This window comes from Gopherus evgoodei, chromosome 2, assembly GCF_007399415.2.
Source record: "Gopherus evgoodei ecotype Sinaloan lineage chromosome 2, rGopEvg1_v1.p, whole genome shotgun sequence".
NCBI classification, from domain to species: domain Eukaryota; kingdom Metazoa; phylum Chordata; order Testudines; family Testudinidae; genus Gopherus; species Gopherus evgoodei.
Window position 1 is genome coordinate 205,814,761 of NC_044323.1, and position 12,250 is coordinate 205,827,010.

The 12,250-nt window shown below is 49.3% G+C and overlaps 1 protein-coding gene and 1 long non-coding RNA gene across 3 annotated transcripts in view; one reads left to right on the forward strand and one right to left on the reverse strand.

Moving 5' to 3' along the window:
* RAB31 (RAB31, member RAS oncogene family) overlaps positions 1 to 12,250 on the reverse strand; it is a 108,010-nt gene that overhangs the window by 79,222 nt on the left and 16,538 nt on the right. The gene's annotated exons all lie outside the window — the stretch shown is intronic.
* LOC115646669 overlaps positions 11,712 to 12,250 on the forward strand; it is a 35,829-nt gene continuing 35,290 nt past the window's right edge. Inside the window, exon 1 of the long non-coding RNA XR_003999098.1 lies at positions 11,712 to 12,085. This is a non-coding gene — a long non-coding RNA (uncharacterized LOC115646669). The remainder of the gene's footprint in view (positions 12,086 to 12,250) is intronic.

A 12,250-nucleotide genomic window follows, 5' to 3' on the forward strand; every position in this document is an offset into this window, starting at 1 on the left:
AATATTCTTCCCTTCATTCTACTGTTCTGATACTTAGCCCTGTGATGTTCTTCTTCTCCTTTCCCTCTATTCATTCATACTTTCTCTCCAGCCACTCAATCTTATGTACATTTCTCTTCCCCATTCCCCTCAATCTTTTGCTCCTTCTCTTCTCTTCCTCACTCAATCCCACAGTTCTCCTCCCAATCTATCCTCCACATTCTGTCTCCAATAACTTTTCTCCCTTTCCCATCATTCCTTCTCACTTTGCCTCTATAACTATCCTCATTTTCTGCTTATGTTACCATCACATCCAATTTCCCGCCATCCATTTCTCAACTCTAACCATCATGTCAAAGCAGGGTCGGTCACTCAGGCCAGGTCTACACTACAGAGTAAGGTCAACATAAGGCAGCTTACGTCAACTTAATTCTGTAAGCGTCTACATGGCAGTGTTGTTCCCGCAGATGTAAATCTCCCACTACACCAACCCAATAACTCCAGCTCCATCAGAGGCGTAGAGCTTAGGTTGATGTAGTTAGGATGACAGCATGTCTGTGTAAACATTGCAGTACTTCCATGCGGTACTGACTGGTGACGTAACTCCCAGTTGGGAGCCTGGCTGCCCGGCGCTCAAAGCCTGTGCTGTCGGCTCCATGCCAAGCTTCCACTTAGGAGCACAGCTGCCTGGCACTCAGAGCCCGGGCTGTCAGCTCTATGCTGAACTCCTAGCTGGGAGCCCGGCAGCCCAGCACTGAGAGCCTGGCTGCCCAGCACTGAGAGGCTCTCAGGCCCCCACACTGCCCCATCTAAGTCAGTACAAGTGCTCCTGGTGAGGACACGCACCACCAGCAGAAGGATAGTACTGCGGACATGAAAAACCATAGTAATTACTGCAGTGGCTGTACATCGATCTAACATGGGTCGACTTCATTGTGCAGTGTAGACCAGGCCTCACATTCCTTCCTCTCCCCTCTGGCCTACAGAAGGAGGGAAACTTGGTCATACAATTCTCACAAGGGCTAGGGGAAGACGCTTTCCTGTTTAGATGGCTCTGAAGATAAAGCAATGGAAAGAGAACCCAGATTTCACCTCACTTTCACTGAGACCGGATCAGGCAAAGCAAGCATCTCAGTAGGTCTCCAGATGGCCCTGCAGCCCAACCAGAGGACTGGCCTGCTGAGCAAACAGACCACAGAGTCAATTCTGCAACTTTTAGAATACTCTCAACTTCATTTTGAGTGAAGTCAGTGTAGGATCTCCAAGAACCAAAGTCCAAGATAATATTTCTTTTCACTTACACAGAAATTTTCATCTAAGGATGTCAAACATTTAATAAATAAATAAAATAATAATAATGTCACACAACAAATGCAGGCAAATATTATAGCTAGTTAACAGATGGATAAAATGAAGCAAGTTAAGTCCAAAATATTCTAAAGTATCTGCTAACTTTGAGTGCCTCAGTTCTGGGGGCCCTCAGTTCTGGGGGCCCAACATAGAGACTTGGGGCCTGATTTTAAGAGGTGAGATACACCACTCATTTTTTGATAATGTTGGCCTGAGTGACTTGCCTGAAATAACAGCAAATCAATGGCACGTCAAAAACAAAACCCAGGAGTTTTATCTCCCAGTCCTGTTCTTTAATGTTTAGAATGTTCTCTCTGTGTACAGGAGCAGAATTTCACACCAAGAAGTATCAAAGAATTTAAGATTACATTGTTCTACTCCCTTCCAAGATACAAATGTTATATTAAAAATTAAAAGGGACACAGACAAGATTGTTAGGTCTTCAAATTAACATACCATATTATTTGTCAGGTACTGGAAGTCAGACCTTCACAGATGCCTATAATCTTCACTTTTCAAAGATCTTTGTTGTTGCCTTAAAATAACTTAATGTTATGTGTATCTATTCCAAGCGAACTGGAGTTCTTGTTCTTGTTATCTCCTATCCTAAAACCCATGTAAAATCGGATACACAATATATTGGGTAATTAGAAGTTGTTGTGGATGTTTTAATTTAACTCTACAACAAAGATCAGTTTAAAAAAATGTCTCAGAAGATTCAACCAATATAAGGCCCACAACATGAGGTACCTATCAAAATTAGTCTTAAGGCGCAACAACCTGGACACCGTGTCTTAAAAAGAAAAGTATACACTCCCAACCAGAAATTTAATCTTGAGTTCTGAATATATGTTTTAAACCCACCACCGATATGTTGTTATAAACACTGTCCCATTCAGTTACTGTGCTGCTCTTACTATGAAATGCAAAGCTGTGTTCTCAAACTCTTAATTTATATGTTATGATCAAGTGTTTTGCTGAGCAGGGATTACTCTAGGGTGACCAGATAGAAAGTGTGAAAAATCAGGACCGGGGATGGGAGGTAATAGGAGCCTATACAAGAAAAAGACCCAAGAATTGGGACTGTCCCTATAAAATTGGGACATCTGGTCACCCTAGATTACTCATGTGTTTAAAGTTATGCACATGCTTAAGTACTTTGCTCAGTTGTGGCTTTAATGTTCCACTCCTATATCAGCATTTAGCAAAAACATTTCTTCATCAACACTAGTGAAAATAAATGGCTAGTTTCTAACATAGGGTTTTATACAATAGCTATTTTTGTGCTTGGCTCTCTTTCTGGTGCCCATGCATGCTGTTATGCAATGGGACACAGCACACTCCTGCAGAAAAAACGAGTTCCATGCTCAGTAGACAGAACAATTGGTAGAGAAGGTCCTTAAACATTACACATTACTCTGTGCTGCTGGAGTCATGAAGGTTAAAGAGGTTAAATGTGGAATACAAACCATTAGTCCACCAACAGGAGGGACTTCAAACAGAAACAATGAGTAGGATTTTCCTTGTAGTGACCACAATAACTATGTCCATTCAAGGAGGGATGGAAAAAGCTGATCTATGCGTACTGTAGTGGGGAAATATTGTTTGTGGTATGTTGAAGAACTGTAAAAATGAAGAGTATCAGCATAATGTTGCAAAGGGAATTATATGCCATCTAAGGGCTGATTGCCTAAATTAAAGTTGTGCAGTGAGAAGCTTCATGTGCACGTCACATTTACTGAAATATATTCAAGTGTTGTTTTTATAAATCTTACAAAACATCACCTTGGACTCCATGTACTTTTAAAAAATAGACGACTTGTTTAATAAGGGAAATTAGTTATTTCTGGGCAGATTCTCCCCTTCTTTCCTCATTCCCAGATTCCCTGCAGATATATGAAGCATCCCTACCAAGCCACAGTCTGGAACTGTGCCCTGGTGCATTGTAAGTGATTCACATCAACAGACAACAGTTTTGTGAAATTAACAGAGGAGAATTTCATGCAAAGATTTCCATAATATTTACTTCTCTGGATGGCAGAGGGCTCTCACTTGGTATGTATAAACACTTCCCATATTCCTACTTTAAAACAGTGCTAGACCATAAACCACTTTCCTCCAACAATGGTGATAGAAAGGACAGCTTCTTCACTGACGAACAGTATACCTCACAGCCAGCATGAGAGTCAACAAATCTATACTGAATACAACGCAGAGAACATTTTTCTAAATCAAATACTTAAAATATATTGAAACACAAAAAGCCAAACTCATCCTTGGTATAACTTCATTTACTTCAAAGGAGATACATCAAGAATGAATTTGGCCCCACTCTTGGGTATGATCCTGCACCAGGGCAATGGATGACGTTTATTGCTTTGATGGCACATAGCGGCGGTAAAGCCAGCATAAACAGTCATCTGAGGATTCCTGCTGTATAAAGGAATGCTCAGGTAACACAGCCCCAAGAGCAAGGAGTAGGCATGTCCAGAGAATCTATGCCAGGCAATTCTTAGTGGCTGCAATGGTCCCCTGCAGGCCAGTATAACATAGAGAAATCTTTAAGTTGCTCTACTCTATGCCAGGGACTGACCTGGTACAAAATAGGTCTCAGGGTACGTCTACACTACAGGATTATTCCGATTTTACATAAACCGGTTTTGTAAAACAGATTGTATAAAGTCGAGTGCACGCGGCCACACAAAGCACAATAGTTCGGTGGTGTGCGTCCATGTACCGAGGCTAGCGTCGATTTCTGGAGCACTGCATTGTGGGTAGCTATCCCGTAGCTATCCCATAGTCCCCGCAGTCGCTCTCACCCATTGGAATTCTGGGTTGAGATCCCAGTGCATGATGGTGCAAAAACAGTGTCGTGGGTGATTCTGGGTAGTCATCACTCGTTCCTTCCTCCATGAAAGCAACGGCAGACAATCATTTCGCACCCTTTTTCCCTGGATTGCCCTAGCAGATGCCATAGCATGGCAACCATGGAGCTCGTTTTGCCTTTTGTCACTGTCACCGTGTGTGTACTGGATGCTGCTGACAGAGGGGTACTGCAATGCTACACAGCAGCATTCATTTGACTTTGCAAGGTAGCAGAGACGGTTACCAGTCACTCTGTACAATTTGCTGTGCCACTGTAAATTGGCGATGAGATGACGGTTATCAGTCGTTCTGTACCGTCTGCTGCTGTCATGGATGCTCCTGGCTGACCTTTGCTGAGGTCGGCTGGGGGCGCAAAGACAAAAATGGGAATGACCCAGGGGAATGACCCCCTGGGTCATTCCCTTCTTTATGTTGTATCTAAAAATAGAGTCAGTCCTGCCTAGAATATGGGGCAAGTGTACTAGAGAATCAGTGTATCAGAGAACCAGAGAGAACAGCCGCTCTGTGTCAGATCCCACAGAAATGATAAGCTGCATGCCACTCTAGGGGGTGTCCCTGCAACAACCCCACCCGTTGCTTCCCTCTTCCCTCAACCCTTCTGGGCTACCATTGCAGGGTCCCCCCATTTGTGGGATGAAGTAATAAAGAATGTAGGAATAAGAAACACTGACATTTTAATGAGATAAAATGAGGGGGAGGCAGCCTCCAGCTGCTATGATAGTCCAGGCAGGACATTAAACGGTGGAGGAGAGAGGAGCACAGCATCCCACTGCTATGATAGTCCAGGCAGTACAGAATCTTTTCTTTAGACATGAAAGGGGGGGGGCTGTCATAGTATAATTCCCAAATCTGAACCTTAGCGTCCAAAATATGGGTACTAGCATGAATTCCCCTAAGCTTAATTACCAGCTTAGATTCTGTAGCGCTGCCACCATCAGGAATTCCAGGGCCTGATACCCTCTGGTCCCCCCAAACCCTTTCCTGAGGACCCCCAAGACCCAGATTCCTTGAGTCTCACCACAAAGGGGAATAAACCATTTCCTTTCCCCCTCCTTTCCTCCTCCCAGCTCTTTCCCGCTCTGGGTACACTAGGAGACCACCGTGATTCAGTTCCTTGAATCACCACCCCGAGAGGAATGTTACCTTCCTCCTCCCTTCTTCCCCGAAGAGAGATACAGAGATAAACGCAGAGAGCAGGTTTTTCTTCCCTCCTCCCTTTCCTTTCTCCCACCAATTCCCTGGTGAGTGCAGACTCCCTTCCCTAGAGTCTTACAAAAGATAACCAAAAAAAATCAGTTAGGTTCTAAAAAAAGAGGAAAACTTTAATAAAGAATAAAAAAACATAAAAACTGTCTCTGTAATCAAGATGGTAAATATACAGGGTTTTTTAGCTTATAGACAATAGAAAGAAGCTTTCTCCAGCAGAAACACAATTTAAGCTACTTCCAGCAAGTACACATCTGCAAATAAAGAAAAAACAAGTTAAAAGACTATAACCACCTTTGTACTTACTCACTATTCTGAATAGATAAGAGACTGTGGCAGGGAGATTGGCAGAAACCTGATTGCACCTCTAGTCCCGTCCAGGACCCAGAGAGAACAAAGCCAAATCCAAAAACACAAAGGTTTCCCTCCATCGAGGTTTGAAAGTATCTGGTCTCCTGATTGGTCCTCTGGTCAGGTGCTGCAGGTCACTGTTTCTTAACCCTTTACAGGTGAAAGAGACATTAACCCTTAGCTATCTGTTTATGACAGGGGCTGATGGAGTTCAGCCCTCAGTTGCTATGATGAGGACGGTTACCAGCCGTTCGGTACCATCTGCCGGGAATATCCGGGAGTCACTCCTATTTTTACCCAGGCACCCCCGGCTGACCTGAGGACAGCCAGGAGCACTCATGGGCTGATGACAAGGACGGCTACCAGTCCTACTGCACTGTACTGTCTGCCACCGGGGAAGGGAGGGGAGAGGATGCTGCTGTTCATTGCCCCAGCACCGTGTCTACCAGCAGCATGCAGTAGACATACAATGACATTGAAAAAAGTCAAGAAAGGATTTTTTTCCCTTTTCTTTCACAGGGGAGGGGAGGAGGAGTAAATTGACGAGATATACCCTGAACCACCCTGGACAATGTGTTTGACCCTACAGGCATTGGGAGCTCAGCCAAGAATGCAAATGCTTTTCGGAGACTGCAGGGACTGTGGGATAGCTGAAGTCCTCAGTCCCCCCTCCCTTCCTCCATGAGTGTCCATTTGATTCTTTGGCTTTCCGTTACGCTTGTCACACAGCACTGTGCTGTGGACTCTGTATCATAGCCTGGAGATTTTTTTTAAATGCTTTGACATTTCGTCTTCTGTAATGGAGCTGTGATAGAACAGATTTGTCTCCCCATACAGCGAACAGATCCAGTATCTCCCGCACGATCCATGCTGGAGCTCTTTTTGGATTTGGGACTGCATCGCCACCCGTGCTGATCAGAGCTCCACACTGGGCAAACAGGAAATGAAATTCAAAAGTTCGCAGGGCTTTTCCTGTCTACCTGGCCAGTGCATCCGTGTTCAGATTGCTTTCCAGAGCGCTCACAGTGGTGCACTGTGGGATACCGCCTGGAGGCCAATACCATCGATTTGCGGCCACACTAACCCTAATCCGATATGGTAATACCGATTTCAGAGCTACTCCTCTAGTCGGGGAGAAGTACAGAAACCGGTTTAAAGAGCCCTTTAAATCGGTTTAATGCTGCTAAAAATGGTATAAATGCGTAGTGTAGACCAGGCCTCAATATTGGAGAGGTGAAGTGGGAGGACATATTGGCGGTTTAAGGCTACATTCAAACCCCCGCCTCCCACCAAGCTGGGCAAACTATACCTGGAACGCAAGCTGGTATCTACGCCATTGTGTCTGAATTATACCTGTTTAATTCTGTAGCAAACATAAAATTCATGGGGCAAAAAAGTGCAATAAATGACACCTACTCTAAGGCTCTTTTACATCAATCTGACAGTATACTGGGGCCTTAGCATGAATAACGGCCCAGAGTGTTTTTAGTTACTTGTACAATCATATTAGAGGCACATGTATTGCCATAAGAGCCATTTTCTGCAAATGAATTTGATAGTCGGCTCTAGTTGTGGATGGCAAGGAATGTCGAGGCCTACTGAGACACTCAGTGACATCAGCAACATCTTGTCATTCTGCTGACAAAGAAAGAAACAGCAACTTTGGAACATAACTTGTTTGACAGCAGGAATTTACGTACATTTAATGTTTACTTCCATGTGCTGCACTGGTAAGTAGTTTTGCAGCCCAAAGAGAAGCAATAAAATCCTACATTGTATACCGCCCCCTCTAAGAAATAAAAAAACACAGTCTAGCACTTACATTTAAAAATAGCTATCATGAAATCAGAGTAATTTGTTCAGCTGATCAATTTGCAGTTTACTTTTGTGTGACTACTACCGGTGGCGCCAGCCTTCCCAAACTTTGCGATTGTATATTTAGACAATTTTCTTTGCTCACATCAGGCTGTGTGATGAATCAGCCGGTTGTCCAATTTTACCAATTGCATCCTTTAACTCAATCAATATTTTTTTCTTCTGATATTCAAAATTGTTTAAAGCACAATGGGGAGAGCTTATAAAATGTTTCAGCAGTATAGGCCTTAGAAATCTCTGTCTACTGTTATAAGTTAAGAAGTTGAGGGAAAAGGAGGAAAAACAGCACACATTAGTTCTGCTTTTTTATTGCCCTGTACCTCCTTGTGCATTATTTACACCATGCAAAGTGAGTATAAAATGTTACTACTGTATATCAGAATGGCAGGGTCTTAGTCTCATTTACATTAAAGTCCTTTTACATGGCTAAAGCAGCGTAAAAGATCTTTAAAGGGAGAGAAAGGGCATTTACACATTTACACCCACTATATGCTGCCTTTACACTGCCCCAACCCTTATCCCCTCCCCCCCCCCCAGACAGACCCCTGGGACTCTCATGCCCCATCCAACCACTCCTCACCCCGACAGGACCCCCAGAACTCCCAACGCATCCAACCCTCCCCCTGCTCCCTAACTGCCCCCAAGGACTTCCCCTACCAGGCCCATGCTGCTCAAGCTGCTGGCTCCATGTGGATCCGAACCACACAGGCGCACAACTCCTCCCTCGCAGAGTGCAGAGGCAGCGCGAGGGCAGCAGCAATGGCAGCTCACACTCCCAGGAGCTGCAGAACCTGAGCGCGGTATGGATGGAGCCAGGGGGAGTGCCTGCATGGACTGCAGCCCCCGTGCGCCCCCCGGCTCCTCCCTCACCGTGCTCGGGCTCTGCAGCTCCTGGGAGTGTGAGCTGCCACTGCCCCTCCTGGAGCAGGCTCAGGGCCCCGCACCGAGCGGTGGCTCACATGCCCGGAAGCCACAGAGCCCAAGTGCGGCCTTGAGGGAGCCGGGGGCCACACAGGGGCTGCCACCTGCATGCATCTGCTGCAGCTTGCAGGAGCCCCCAGCCTGGGCAGGAGGGGCGGGGGGAGCGGCTGCTCCCCGCTAGCGGTGCCGCCGCTTTTGCAGGGCTGCTGCCCCCCCCTGCACTGCGTCGGCTTCTCCATGGCTGGGGCTTGCCACCGCCGCAAGCGGGAGGCTCTGGCTCTCTGGTCCCTCTGGAAGGCAGCTGCTCCCTACCGAGCCAAGGCACCGCTTTTTGGAGCCCCCAATCACTTGGCACCCTGGGCGATGGCCTAGTGGTTGCACCAGCCCTGCAGACAAGGGAAGTTCTCTCTTTTTCTCTCACCACCCTTCTTTGGCTATTCAATGATGTTATAAAACTTGAGCAGATGTTTTAAATCTGCTCTAAAGTTTAGCAAGCAACCAAATGGCAGTTATACAGATTAGGACATGTAATCTGCATGTTAAGAGCTAGACAGAGCACTGTTTTACAGTGACTTCCTCCAATGTAAATCATAGCGTAGGGTTTCGGTGGTGGAAAGTCCATCACAGGAGAATGCCGTGAAGGAAAGAAAAGTGACGGCAATTTCTCTTCTCTCAGAGGGCAGGGTCACAGAGTCCAAATGCCAAGGGATGAGCTGTTTCAACTTTCAATGCATAGCCTTAGCAGCTTCTGTCAGCAGCCACTAAGGAAAATTTAAGATGCCTTCCACTACCCAGCGCCAGCTTCAGTGGACATGCTCACTGGACTATTCATTAAAACATTATGCTGGTCTAGGAGGCCTGTTCATAGGACAATCATTTCAGTCATGTCATGTAAAGTAATTTACTTCTCATGGTGATTGCAGCAATAGTCTGTTTTCTGTGTAATGTACCTTTAAATGTAAGAATTCTGCCTCACATTCTACTAGCCAGTGGTCCCCAAACTATGGGGCAAGATTCAGGGGGCATGGGGTAGGGGCCTGGGCCAGACCCTGTCGGGATCAGGGAGGAAGCACCACCCAGTCCCGCGTCACCCACAGCCCAGCTCTGGCCCCAACCACAGCTCCATTCTGCCTCTTGCTCCACCCCCAGCCCAGCTCCAGCCAAAGTCAAAGCTCCACTCTAGTCTCAGCTCAGCTGTGCCTTCATTCCTTCTCCGCCCCCAGACCAGCTTCATTTCCTCTCCGCCCCTAGGCCTCTAGCCCCACCTCTGGTGTCAGCCCAAGCACCTCTGCTGGGCCAACTGTGCTGTAATGGAGCAGGGGGGTGGGGACACAGACAGATTCCATTACTGGTAAGTAGGGTTGCCAACTCTGTAATATTTAAAAACTGGACACTCCAGCAGGAGTGCTGGAACCTCCCCTTTCCCACTCCTTCCCCACAAGGACTAGAGTTGCCAACTCTCCCGGTTTCGCCAGAAGTCTCCTGGAATCATGCTCTAGTTCCCAGAGGCTACTTCAGCCAAAGCGGAAGATTTTGGGTACTAACAGTCCGGTGCAGCAGTGGGGGTAAGGCAGACTCCCTTACCTGCCTTGGCTTCGCGCCTCTCCAGAAGCAGCCAGCACCATCCTTGCAGCCCCTGGGGGGAGGGTCTCCACGCACTGCCCCCGCCTGTCTGAGTGCCAACTCCACAGCTCACATTGGCCGGGAATTAGAGGTTGCACCCTGCACCCAAAATCCCTCCCAGACAGGGCCGGCGCTAGAGGTTTGAGTGCCCTAGGCGGACGGCAATTTCGCCGCCTTGCGCGCTGGTCCCGCGGCTCCGGTGGAGCTGCCGCAGTGGTGCCTGCGGAGGGTCCGGTGCTCCGCGGCTCCGCTGGAGCTGCCGCAGTCATGCCTGCGGGCGGTTCACTGGACCTGCGCGAGCAGCCAACCGTCCGCAGGCAAGACTGCGGCAGCTCCACCAGAGCCGCGGGAGCAGCGGACCCTCCGCAGGCACCACTGCGGCAGCTCCACCAGAGCCACCTGCCACCCCCTCCAGCAAAACGGCGCCCACCAATTATTCTGGCGCCCTAGGCTATTGCCTAGGCTGCCTAAATGGTAGCGCTGGCCCTGCTCCCAGAGCCCACACCCTAAACCCCCTCCTGCACTCCAACCTCCCACCCAAGCCCAGAGCCCACACCCAAACTCCCTCCCAGAATCCGACCCCTCACCCCATCCCGCACCCAAACTCCCTCGCAGAGCCTGCACCCCACACCTCCTCCCGCACTCCAACCCCCTTTCTCACCCTGGTGAAAGTGAATGAGGGTGAGAGAGAGTGAGCGATAGAGGGAGGGGGAATGGAGGGAGTGGGGGCATGGCCTCAGAGAAGGGGCAGGACAGGGGAATGGCCTCAAGGAGGGGGCAGGGCAGAGGGTAGGGCAAGGGTCTTTGGGTTTGTGCGATTAGACTGTTGGCAACCCTGCTGAGGACGTGCCCCTGCCCTGCCCCTCCCCAGGGCCGCCCGGGGGGGGGCAAGAGGGGCAATTTGCCCCAGGCCCCGGGCTCCGCAGGGGCCCCCACGAGAGTTTTTCGGGGCCCCTGGAGCGGGGTCCTTCACTCGCTCGGGGGCCCCAGAAAACTCTTGTGGGGCTGAGCCACGGAGCTTCTTCCTCTCCCGGTCTTCGCTGGCGGGGGAGTCCTTCCGCTCTGGGGCGGAAGGACCTCCCCGCCATCGCAATACAGCCTAAGCAGGACCGGCCGCCGAAGTGCAAGCCGGTCTTCGGCGGTAATTCGGCGGCGGGGGGCCCTTCCGTTCATGGACCCACCGCCGAAGTGCCTCAAAGACCCGCGGCGGGGGCCCCCGCCACTGAATTACCGCCGAAGAGCGGGCTGCACTTCGGTGGCGGGTCCCGCTTCGGCGGTAATTCACCGGCGGGGGGCCCCCACCGCGGGTCTTCGGGGCACTGCAGCAGCGGGTCCCAGAACAGAAGGGCCCCCCACCGCCGAACAGGGCCGGCTCTAGACATTTCGCCGCGCAGGGGGAGCCCTGCCGCTTGCCGGTCCCGCGGCTCTGGTAGACCTCCCGCAGGCGTGCCTGCGGATGCTCCACCGGAGCCGCGGGACGAGCGGACCCTCCACAGGCATGCCTGCAGGAGGTCCACCGGAGTCGCCTGCCGCCGATGGCCCCAGGCCCCCGGAATTCTCTGGGCGGCCCTGCCCTCCCCCACAAGACCTGCCACCCTTTTCATTCCACTTTCCCTCTCTCTCCATCGCTCACTGCTTTTCCCCTCTCCCCTACTTCCTGTCTCAGTTGGGAAGGACTTGCCTGCAGAGCCAGGGCTGGGAGCTGCAGCTGCCCAATGCAGATAGAAGGTGACCAAAGCTGACTAGTTGTTGGCGCAGTTGATGACTTGGCGCTTCCCCGCCTCCCCCCACTGCAGTAACCAGACTTTGAGTGTCCAGTCAGTAGATCAGACCAGAAACCATCAGGCTGTCTTTTCGACCGTTCGAAAACCAGACACACCTGGCCAACCGACTGGTAAGCGGGGACATAACAGGAAAAGTCATAGTGGGTAGTACTGTGAGAAGATTTGAGGTGGAGAAGCTTGTACAGTGAAACATAGGTACAATTCTTTCATGGAGATTTTATATTGGTTATTTGTCTGTTGTTTTCCCAAATCTAAAATAAGTCATCTAGGCCAAC